This window comes from Schistocerca gregaria, chromosome 1 (genome assembly GCF_023897955.1).
Source record: "Schistocerca gregaria isolate iqSchGreg1 chromosome 1, iqSchGreg1.2, whole genome shotgun sequence".
Lineage (NCBI taxonomy): Eukaryota > Metazoa > Arthropoda > Insecta > Orthoptera > Acrididae > Schistocerca > Schistocerca gregaria.
Genome location: NC_064920.1, coordinates 139,170,693 through 139,183,701, shown reverse-complemented (window position 1 = coordinate 139,183,701; position 13,009 = coordinate 139,170,693).

The following is a 13,009-nucleotide window of genomic DNA, read 5'->3' as shown; positions in this document are numbered from 1 at the left end:
CATCGTAATAATAACATCATAACACCACAGTCAAATTCTCAAAATCTCCGTAGCTTCCTCCAATAATTTCAAAACCTAAAAAAATTCTCTGCTCATGTCGAAAGTGTCATCTGCCTCAAACGTACTTTAAAAATCATGATCTCATACCAAACATGTCATTCAAAGCTCTCATAGCATCACAATGGTTCCGAAAGAAATATGAAGGGTTCACACGGTACAGACAAAATACAATTTCATAAGTGTGAAGTTATCCAACTGTGTAATTACGTAAACATCTGTCACTGATGTAGTAAAGTAAATGTTTGTCTCTCTCAGGTAAATGATCAGATAGCTGTGTAATTAATGTGTTAGAGAAATATGGTACCGATGTGTAAAGTTGTATAAACAAATACCATATTAGCTAGGGCTCCTTGTGCTTGCCATACACATGGTACACAAAGTAGGCGTGTACCCCCCTGAGGATTAATGTAATTATATCCTCAGGTGTTACAGATTACAGCAATGGAATGAAATGTATCACGGAAAACTTTCTTTGTAATTCAAATATGTTGAAAATAAATAGTTTAATGCGTGTCCTGTAGATCTAAATGTGCGTCTTGCTGTAAGACAATCTCTGTGGAAGTGTCGTAGTTATTGTCCTCCGAAAGCTACGTTCTGCAGAAGTCAATGTACTTACCTCATGATAAAAGAAATTGAAATGCTTTGCGTATAGATATCTTAGTTATTACGCTTATTGCCGTGATGAAGTAAGTACTGTACTGTACGTATTGTTGTGCTACAGAAAAGGCTGTCTCATTGTAGCTATACCACAAACGTTACTACTAAAACATGTTTTACTTTCCAGAAAAATTCAGAAAAACTGTGCAGATATAAAACAGATAAACTGCAAAAGCAACATTGTAAATTGTCACTCATTAGTAGCGTCGTGATAAAATCGTGTAGCTGTCACATAAACTAACCACTGCATCATCTGGTATCTCACAGAAAGCACTTTAAATCCATAATGTATTTTCAAGTAAACCAAAATGTTGCGTTAAAATTTCATTAGCAGTACTGGTAAATGCTCTAAGTATGTGAGCCTTATAGACGTTACGTAATCGTACAACTAACAAGCAAGAATGTACACACACAATAACACTGTGTCGTCTGTTCGCTGCAACAATGCATTCGTAATTGCTGTTTAGATAAGTCCTCTTGGTTCTTGACTGGATATTTAACTTCAAACATGGTTGCATGTTAACAGATTCTAAGTCTGACAAATTGTGCTAGTAGCGTGAAGTGAAAAATTTTATGGCAAAGACAAAGTTAAAAAGCAGATTATATTTCAATAAACGGTTTTACATGTGAAATGTGGTGTAAACCTTTACTCTTCCTAGTACGCAGAGTTTCAACTTCAACGCAATTATCATGTGGTATACGTCGGATTCTGTATGGTCCATTGTAAACTAGAAAAGAATTTGTGACTCAAGTGTTTCTTCTTATGTGACAATGGATGAGCTTTAATGAAAACCTTCTGACCAATATATAATTTCTTTGCATTTGCTTTACCGTGTAATTTTTTCCTTTTGTCTGCAGCAGAATTTATATTTTTAATAGCCAAATCAATTATGTCTTTGTGTCGAAGTTTACGTGTATTCGGAAAAGGTACAAGCTCTCTGATTCTGTTTGGTGGTTCTTTATTCTTCAGTACAAGAAAAGGTGGTAAAGCAGTGGAGTCATGAGGCATTTCATTCAGCACGTTTTGAAATAAGTGTAAATATCTGTCCCAATGCTGATGCTTTCTGTGACAATAAAGTCTGCAAAGCTTATTGACTTCTTTCATAATCCGTTCAGACGGGTTACAATGTGGTGAGTACAATGAAATAAAAACAGATTTGATTTTATGGTTACGAAGCATGCGTGACCAAACAGCAGATCTGAATTGCGGTCCGTTATCTGAAATTACTTTACTAACGTGTCCAAATTCACGTAAGAAATTTCTAACAAAGGCGTTGGATACAGACCGTCCAGTGGCTTTACGTAACGGAGTGAAAGAAACAAATTTTGAAGTAAGTTCAACAGCGACTAGAACGTACGAAAATCCATTAGATGTTCTGACAAGCGGTCCCAAGAGATCAACAGCAGCAAATTCTTTTAATTTAGAAGGAATGATAGGAAACAATGGAGCACGATGAGAGACAGTAGATGGTTTCGCCTTTTGACAAAGTTTACAAATAGACAAGACTCTTCGAATTCTCTTTTCCATATTGTTAAAATAACAAGTCGTTCGAAGAATATGGTAACATTTTCGTGGACCAAAGTGTGCATAGCTGAAATGAATGTACCAAAAGAGCTTATTAACAAACTCGTCTGGAATGCAAAGTACCCATAGCTTGTCATCAACAGTGCATCGTTTGAACAGTATGTTGTTTCTAACCAGATAATAATGCCGAATCAGTGTGTGTGTCTTTTCATGCCATTTACTTTTGATGTCTTTCCAAATCGGATCTTTACCTTGTTCAGGCAGGGTCGCCATATCAAACATCCCCTTAGGAAAATTGTACACGACTGTGCTTAAAGTGACACACAATAGTTTTTAGCGCAACGCAATCTGACTTCCTAAAATCCCTACGAAAGAATGGCCCTGACTAACATTAACCTATACGTTACACAAATCACTTACCTCACAAAAATCTTCGTTACTCGAACTACTGCAATACAGCGAGCACCACTAGTGCCAGCTAAATAAAAGATTCGAACTACTGAAGGCACTAACTACTGATAGGCATAGTTAGCAAATGAAAGATTTTAATACAGAACAAACAATGTATTTACCTTAAAAGTCTTAATATATATATCATTTCGTGACACCAATTCTTACAAATTTCAAAACTCCGCCATCTCCCTCCCCACATCCACCACTGCTGGCGGCTCACCGCCAACTGCGCAACGCTACGCGCTGTTAGCATCCAGCTGCCGCTGCCCAACACTACAATGGCAGACAACAATGCAAACTAAACATAGACTAAACACAGCACAGCCAGTGATTTTTCATACCGAGCGCTAAGCGGCGTTACCAATAAGAAAACCTAAACAGCCTACTTACACTTTGACCATAACATTCAAGACGAAACACAGAAATTGCATTGCGATTCAATACAGATGTCACAATTCCGACTTCTGTCTAGGAGTAGTAACCTTTAAAAAAGTCTGTGCTGAAAACATTTCTGAGGGTCCAGTAGTAGATGCTGATGCACTGCTGCAGGTTTCCTGTAACCCTTGAACCTTTATATTCACGATGAAACACAGAAATTGCATCGCGATTCAATACAAAAGTCACAATGCCGACTTCTGTCAAGGAGGAGTATCCCATCAAATAGTCTGTTTTGCAAATATTCCTGAGGGTCCAGTAGTAGATACTATTGCACTACTACAGGTTTACTGTATCCCTTGGAACTTCACATTCACGGCGAAACACAGAAATTGCATCGCAATTGAATACAAATGTGATAATGCCGACTTCTGTCTAGGAGGAGTAAACCATCAAACAGTCTCTGTTGCAAACGTTCCTGACGGTCCAGTAATAGATGCTAATGCACTACCGCAGGTTAACTGTAACCCTTCGACGTTAACATTGACGATGAAACACAGAAATTGCATCGCGATACAACACAAAAGTCACAATGCCAACTTCGGTCTAGGAGCATTAAGCTATCAAAGAGTCTGTGTTGCAAACATTTCTGTGGGTTCAGTAGTAAATGCCGATGCACCACTGCAAATTTACTGCAACCCTTGGGCCTTCACATTGACGATGAAACACAGAAATTGCATCGCGATTCAATAGAAAAGACACAATGCCGACATCTGTCTAGGAGGAGTATCCCATCAAATAGTCTGTTTTGCAAATATTCCTGAGGGTCCAGTAGTAGATGCTATTGCACTACTACTGGTTTACTGTAACCCTTGGACATTAACATTCGCGACGAAACAAAGCAATTGCAAAGGCGATTCAATACAAAAATCAATATGACGACGTCTGACTAGGAGGAGTAACCCATCAAACAGTCTGTGTTGCAAACATTTCTGAGAGCCCAGTAGTAAATGCCGACGCACCACTGCAAGTTTAATCTAAGCCTTCGTACTTAACATTCACGACGCAACACAGAAATCGCATCGCGATTAAATACAAAAGTAACAATGAGGATTTCTGTCTTGGAGGAGTAAACTATCAAACAGTCTGTGTTGCAGACATTCCGGAGAGTAAAGTAGTAAATGCCGATGCACAACTGCAGGTTTAATGTAACACTTGGTCCTTAACATTCACAACGAAACACAGAAATTGCATCGCGATTCAATACAAAAGTTATAATGCCGACTTCTGTCTAGGATGAGTAACACATCTAACAATCTGTGTTGCAGATTTCCTGACGTTCCAGTAGCAGGTGAAGATGCACCACTGCGTATTTACTGTAACCCTTTGACCATAACATTCACGAATAAACACAGAAATTGCATCGCCATTCAATACAGATGTCACAATGCCGACTACTGTATAGGAGTAGTAACCCATCAAACAGTCAGAGCTGCAAATATTCCTGAGGGTCCAGTAGTAGTTGCCGATGCACCACTGTATGTTTACTGCAACCTTTGGACCTTAACATTCACGACAACACAAAGAAATTGCATCGCGATTCAATACAAAAGTCACAATGTGGACTTCTGTCTAGAAGGAGTAACCCATCAAACATTACTGACGGTCCAGTAATAGATGCTAATGCACTACCGCAGGTTAACTGTAACCCTTCGACTTTAACATTGACGATGAAACACTGAAATTGCATCGCGATTCAATACAAAAGTCACAATGTAAACTTCGGTCTAGGAGCATTAAGCTATCAAAGAGCCTGTGTTGCAAACATTTCTGTGGGTTCAGTAGTAAATGCCGATGCACCACTGCAGGTTTTCTGCAACCCTTGGACCTTCACATTGACGATGAAACACAGAAATTGCATCGCGATTCAATACAAAAGACACAATGCTAACTTCTGTCTAGGAGGAGTATCCCATCAAATAGTCTGTTTTGCAAATATTACTGAGGGTCCAGTAGTGATGCTATTGCACTACTACAGGTTTACTGTATCCCTTAGACCTTCACATTCACGGCGAAACACAGAAATTGCATCGCAATTCAATACAAATGTCATAATGCCGACTTCTGTCTAGGAGGAGTGAACCATCAAACAGTCTGTGTTGCAAACATTCCTGACGGTCCAGTAGTAGATGCCAATGCACTCCTGCAGGTTTACTGTAACCCTTGGACCTTAACATTCGCGACAAAACAAAGAAATTAGAATGCTATTCAATACAAATGTCACAATTCCGACTTCAGTATAGGAGGAGTGACCCATTAAACAGTCGGTGTTGCAAACATTATTGAGGGTCCAGTAGTAGATGCCATTGTACTACTGTAGGTTTATCTGTAACACTTGGACCTTAACATTCACAATGAAACACAGAAATTGCATCGATATTTAATACAAAACTCACAATGACGATTTCTGTCTAGAAGGAGTACCCGATCAAACAGTCTGTGTTGCAAACATTTCTGAGGGTCCAGTAGTAGATGCCGATGCACCACTGCAGATTTACTGTAGCCCTTGGACCTTCACATTCACGATGAAATACAGAAATTTCATCGCGATTCAATGCAAAAGTCACAATGCCGACTTCTGTCTACAAGGAATGTCCTATCAAATGGTCTGTGTTGCAAACATTCCTGAGGGACCAGTAGTAGATGCCGATACACCACTGCAGGTTTAATGTAACTCTTGGACCTTAACAGTCACAACGAAATGCAGAAATTGCATCGCAATTCAACTCAAAAGTCACATCGCCAACTTTAGTCTAGGACGAGTAACCAATGAAATAGTATGTGTTGCAAACATTCCTGAGGGTGCAGTAGAAGATGCCAATGCACCACTGCAGGTTTATTGTAACCCTTGGACCTTCCCATTGACGATGAAAGACAGAAATTGCATCGCGATTCAATACAAAATTCACAATGCGAACTTCTGTCTAGGAGCAGTATTCCATCAAACAGTTAGTGTTGGAAACATTTTGAGAGTCCAGTAGTAGATGCCGATGCACTACTGCAGCTTTACTTTAACCCTTCCACCCTAAAATTAACGAGGAACACAGAAATTGCATCGCGATTCAATACAAAAGTCACAATGCTGACTTCTGTCTAGGTGGAGTAACCCATCAAACAGTCTGTGTTGCTAACGTTCCTGAGGGTTCATAGTAGATGCCGATGCATGACTGCAACTTTACTGTAACCCTTGGACCTTAACATTCACGACGAAACACAGAAACTGCATCGCGATCCAATACAATAGTCTGAATGCCGAGTTATTTCAGGGAAGAAAAACCCATGGAACAGTGTGTGTTGTAAATATTCCTGATGGTCCAGTAGTAGATCCCGATGAAACACTGCAGGTTTACTGTAACCCGTTGGCCTTAACATTCACGACCTAACAAAGAAATTCCATCGCGATTCAATAAGAAAGTCATAATGGCGACTTCTGTCTAGGTGGAGTAACCCATCAAACAGTCTGTGTTGCAAACGTTCCTGAGAGTCCAGTAGTAGATGCCAGTGCAATACTACAGGTTTACTATATCCCTTGGACCTTTGCATTCACGACAAAACACAGTAATTGCATCGCAATTGAATACAAACGTCAGAATGCCGACTTCTGTCTAGGAGAAGTAAACCATCAAACATTCTGGGTTGCAAACAATACTGAGGGTCCAGTAGTAGACGACTATGCACCAATGCAGGTTTACTCTAACCCATCTATCTTAACATTCACGATGAAAAACAGAAATTGCATCTCAATTAGATACAAAAGTACCAATGCCGACTTCTGTCTAGGAGGAGTAACCCATCAAACAGTCTGTGTTGTATACATTCCTGATGGTCCAGTAGTAGATGCGGATACACCACTGCTGGTTTACTGTAACCCTTGGACCTTAACATTCGCGACGAAACACAGAAATTGCATCGCAATTCAATACAAAGTCACAATACCGACTTCTGACTAGGAGGAGTAACCCATGAAACAGTCTGTGTTGCGAACATTCCTGAGGGTCCAGTAGTAGATGCCAGTGCACCATTGCAGGTTTACTGTAACCCTTGGACCTTAACATTCACGACGAAACACAGAAATTGCATCTCGATTCAATACAAAATTCACAACGCTAACCTCTGTCTAGGAATAGTAACCCATTAAACTGATTGTGTTCCAAGCATTCCTGAGTGTCCAGTAGTAGATGCCGATGCACCACTGAAGGTTTACTGTATCCCTTGGACCATCCTATTCACGACGAAACACAGAAATTGCATCTCGATTCAATACAAATGTCAAAATGCCGACTTCTGTCTAGAAGGAGTATCCCATTAAACTGAATGTGTTGCAAGCATTCCTGAGAGTCCAGTCGTAGATGCCGATGCACTACTACAGGTTTACTGTAATCCTTGAACCTTAACATGAACGGTGAAACACAGAAATTGCTTCGCGATTCAATACAAAATTCACAATGCAGACTTCTCTCTAGGAGTAGTGTATCATCAAAAAGTCTGTGTTGCAAACATACCTGAGAGTCCAGTAGTAGATGCCAATGAACTACTGTAGGTTTACTGTAACCCTTGCACCTTCACATTGACGATGAAACACAGAAATTGCATCGCGATTCAATACAAATGTTACATTGCCGACTTCTGTCTAGAAGGAGTAACCCATCAAACAGTCTATGTTACAAACATTTCTTAGGGTCCAGCAGATGATGCCAATGCACCACTGCAGGTTTCCTGTAATGCTTGGACCCTAACATTCGCGACGAAACACAGAAATAGCATCACGATTCAATACAAAGCTACATTGCCGACTTCTGTCTAGGAGGAGTAACCCATCAAAGTGTCTGTGTTGCAAACATTCCTGAGGGTTCTGTAGTAGATGCCAATGCACAACTGCAGATTTACTGTAACCCTTCGACCTTAACATTCACGACGAAACACAGAAATTTGCCTCATGTTTCAATACGAAAGTCACAATGCCGACTTATGTCTAGGAGGATAAACCCATCAAATAGTCTGTGTTGTAAACATTCCTGAAGGTCCAGTAGTAGATGCCGATTCACCACTGCATGTTTACTGTAACCCTTGGACCGTAACATTCACGACGAAACACAGAAATTGCATCGCGATCCAATACAAAAGTCATAATTCCGACGTCTCACTAGGAGGAGTAACTCATCAAACAGTATGTGTTGCAGACATTCCTGACGGACCGGTAGTAGATGCAGATGAAGCACTGCAGGTTTACTTTAACCCTTGGACCTTAACATTCACGACGAGACACTGAAATTGCGTCGCGATACAATACAAAGATACAATGCCAACTTCTGTCTAGAGGAGTAACCCATCAAACAGTCTTGGTCGCAAACATTCCTGAGGGTCCAGTAGTAGATGCTGAAACACTACTGCAGATTTACTGTAACCCTTGGAGCTTAAAATTCACGACGAAACACAGAAATTGCATCGTGATTTAATAAAAATACACAATGGAGACTTGTTTGTAGAAGGAGTAATCCATCAAACAGTCTGTTTTGCAAACATTCCTGATGGTCCAGTAGTAGATACCGATGCACCACTGCAGGATTTCTGTAACCCTCTGACCTTAGTTTTCAGAACGAAACACAGAAATTGCATCGCGATCCAATTCAAAAGTCACAATGTCGACTTATGTCTAGGAGGACAATCCCATCAAAAAGTCTGTGTTGTAAACATTCCTGAAGGTGCACTAGTAGATGCCGATGCACCACTGCAAATTTACTGTAACCGTTGGACCTTAACATTCATGACGAAACACAGAAATTGCATTGCGATTCAATGCAAAAGTCACAATGCAAACTTCAGTCTAGGACGAGTAACCCATCAAACAGTCTGTGTTGCAAACTTTCCTGAGAGTCCGATAGTAGATGCTGAAACACTACCACAAGTTTACTGTAACCATAGGAGCTTAACATTCACGACGAAACACAGAAATTGCATCGCCAGTCAACACAAAAGTCACATTGCCGACTTCTGTCTAGGAGTAGTAACCCATCAAACAGTCTGTGTTGCAAACATTCCTCATGGTCCAGTAGTAGATGCAGATATACCACTGCAGGATTACTGTAACCCTTGGTCCTTAGCATTCACGACGAGACACGGAAATTGTATCGCGATTCAACACAAAAGTCACAATGCCAACGTCTCGCTAGGAGGAGTAACTCATCAAACAGTCTGTGTTGCAAACATTCCTGAGTGTCCAGTAGTAGATGCCGATGAACCACTGCAAACTTACTGTCACACTTGGGCCTTAAAATTCACGACGAAACACAGATATTGCATCGCGATCAAATAAAAAAGTCCGAATGCTGACTTCTGTCTAGGAGGAGTAACCCATCAAACAGTCTGTGTTGAAAACATTCCTCATGGTCCAGTAGTAGATGCAGATATACCACTGCAGGATTACTGTAACCCTTGGTCCTTAGCATTCACGACGAGATACAGAAATTGCTTCGCGATTCAATACAAAAGTCAGAATGCCGACGTCTCACTAGGAGGAGAAACACATCAAACACTCTGTGTTGCAAAAACATTCCTGAGTGTCCAGTAGTAGATGCCGATGCAGCACTGTAGGTTTACTGTAGTCCTTGGACCTTCACATTGACGATGAAACACAGAAAATGCTTTGCGATTCAATACAAAAGTCACAATGCCGACTTCTGTCTAGGAGGAGTAACTCATCAATCAGTCTGTGTTGCAAACATTCCTGAGTGTCCAGTAGTAGATGCTGATGCAGCACTGCAAGTTTACTGTAACCCTTGGACCTTCATATTGACGATGAAACACAGAAATTACACCGCGATACAATAGAAAAGTCACAATGCCGACTTATGTCTAGGAGGAGTAACCCATGAAACAGTCTGTGTCGCAAACATTTCTGAGTGTCCAGTAGTAGATGCCGATGCACCACTGCAAATTTACTGTCACACTTGGGCCTTAAAATTCACGACGAAAAACACAGAAATTGCATTGCGATTCAATGCAAAAGTCACCTTGCAAACTTCAGTCCACAAGGAGTAACCCACCAAACAGTCTGTGTTGCAACATTCCTGAGGGTCCGGTAGTAGATGCTGAAACACTACTACAAGTTTACTGTAACCCTTGCAGCTTAACATTCACGACGAAACACAGAAATTGCATCGCGTTTCAATACAAAAGTCACAATACCAACTTCTGACAAGGAGGAGTAACCCATTAAACAGCCTGTATTGCAAAAATTCCTGATGGTCCAGTAGTATCTGCTGATGCACCGCTGCAGGTTTACTGTAACCCATGGACCTTAATATTCACGAAGAAACACAGATATTGCATCGCGATTCAAGACAAAAGTCAAAATGACGACTTATGTATAGGAGGATAAACACATCTAACAGTATGTGTTGTAAATATTCCGGAGGGTCCAGTAGTAGATGCCAATGCATCAATGCAGGTTTACTGTAACCCTTGGACCTTAACATTCACGATGAAACACAGAAATTCCATCGCGACTCAATACAAAAGTCACAATGCCGAATGCTGTCTAGGTGGAGTAAACCATCAAACCGTCTGTGTTGCAAACATTCCTGATGGTACAGTAGTAGATGCAGATATACCACTGCAGGATTACTGTAACCCTTGGTCCTTATCATTCACGACGAGACACAATAATTGCATTGCGATTCAACACAAAAGTCACAATGCCAACGTCTCGCTAGGAGGAGTAACTCATCAAAGAGTCTGTGTGCAAACATTCCTGAGGGTCCAGTAGAAGATGCCGATGCACGACTGCATGTTTACTGTAACCCTTGGACCTTCACATTGACGATGAAACACAGAAATTGCACCTCGATACAATACAAAAGTCACAATGCCGACTTATGTCTAGGAGGAGTAACCCATGAAACAGTCTGTATTGCAAAAATTCCTGAAGGTCCAGTAGTATGTGCTGATGCACTGCGGCAGGTTTACTGTAACCCATGGACCATAACATTCACGACGAAACACAGATATTGCATCTCGATTCAAGACAAAAGTCACAATGACGACTTATGTATAGGAGGATAAACCCATCTAACAGTCTGTGTTTTAAACATTCCGGAGGGTCCAGTTGTAGATGAAAATGCATCACTGCAGGTTTACTGTAACCCTTGGACCGTAATATTCGCGACGAAACACAGAAATTATTTGCGATTCAGTACAAAAGTCACAACGCGAACTTCTGTCTAGGAGGAGTAACCCATCATACTGTCTGTCTTGTAAACATTCCTGAGGGTCCAGTAGAGGATGCCAATGCACGACCACAGGCTTACTGTAACCCTTGGATCTCCACATTGACGATGAAAATCAGATATGGCATCGCGATTCAATACAAATGTCACTATGCCGCGTTCTATCTAGGAAGAGTAACCCATCAAACACTGTGTGTTGCAAACATTAATGTGGGTCCAGTACTAGAACCGATGCACCACTGCATGTTTACTATAACCCTTGGACCTTAACATTCACGACGAAACACAGAAATTGCATCGCGATTCAATATAAAAGTCACAATACCAGCTTCTGTCTAGGAGGAGTAAACAATTAAACAGTCTGTGTTACAAACATTCCTGAGGGTCCAGTAGTAGATGCCGATGCACCACTGCAGGTTTACTTCAACCATTGGACCTTAACATTCAGGACGAAACACAGAAATTGCATCACGATTCAATACAAGAATCACAATCGGAACTTCTGTCTAAAAGGAGTAACCCACCAAACTGCCTGTGTTGCAAACATTACTAAGGGTCCAGTAATAGATGCCGATGCAATACTGTAGTTTTTCTTTAAACCTTGGACCGTAACATTCAGGACGAAACACAGAAATTGCATCGCGATTCAATACAAAAGTCACAATGCCGACTTCTCCTAGGAGGAGTAACCCATCAAACAGTCTGTTTCGCAAACATTTATGAGGGTCCAGTAGTAGATGCCGATGCACCACTGCAGGTTTTATGTAACCCTCGGACCTTAACATTCACGACGAAGCACAGAAATTACATCGCGATTCAATACAAAAGTCACATTGCGAACTTCTGTCTAGGAGAAGCAACCCATTAAAACTTGCTGTGTTGCAAACATTCATGAGGGTCCAGTAGTAGATGCCGATGCACCACTGTAGGTTTGCGGTAACCCTTGGAACGTAACATCCACGACGAAACACAGAAATTGCAAACGAGATCCCATACAAAATTCAGAATGCAGACTTCTGTCTAGGAGGATTAACCAATCTCACAGTCTGTGTTGAAAACATTCCTGAGGGTCCAGTGGTAGATGCCAATGCACCATTGCATGTTTACTGTAACCCTTGGACCTTAATATTCACGACGAAACACAGAAATTGCATCGCGATTCAATACAAAAGTCACAATGCCGAATGGTGTCTACGAGAAGTAACCCATCAAACAGTCTGTGTTGCAAACATTCCTGAGGGTCCAGTATTGGATGACAACGCTCCACTGCAGGCATACTGTAACCCTTGGATCTCCACATTGACGATGAAACACAGATATTGCATCGCGATTCAATACAAATGTCATAATGCCGCGTTCTATATAGGACGAGTAACCCATCAAACAGTCTGTGTTACAAACATTCCTGAGGGTACAGTAGTAGATGCCGATGCACCACTGCAGGTTTACTGTAACCCTTGGACCTTAAGATTCACGATGAAACACAGAAATTGCATCGCGACTCAATACAAAAATCACAATACCATCTTCTGTCCAGGAGGAGTAACCCATCAAACAGCCTGTGTTGCAAACATTCCTGAGGGTCCAGTAGTATATGCCGATGCACCGCTGCAGGTTTACTGTAACCCATGGACCTTAACATTCACGACGAAAC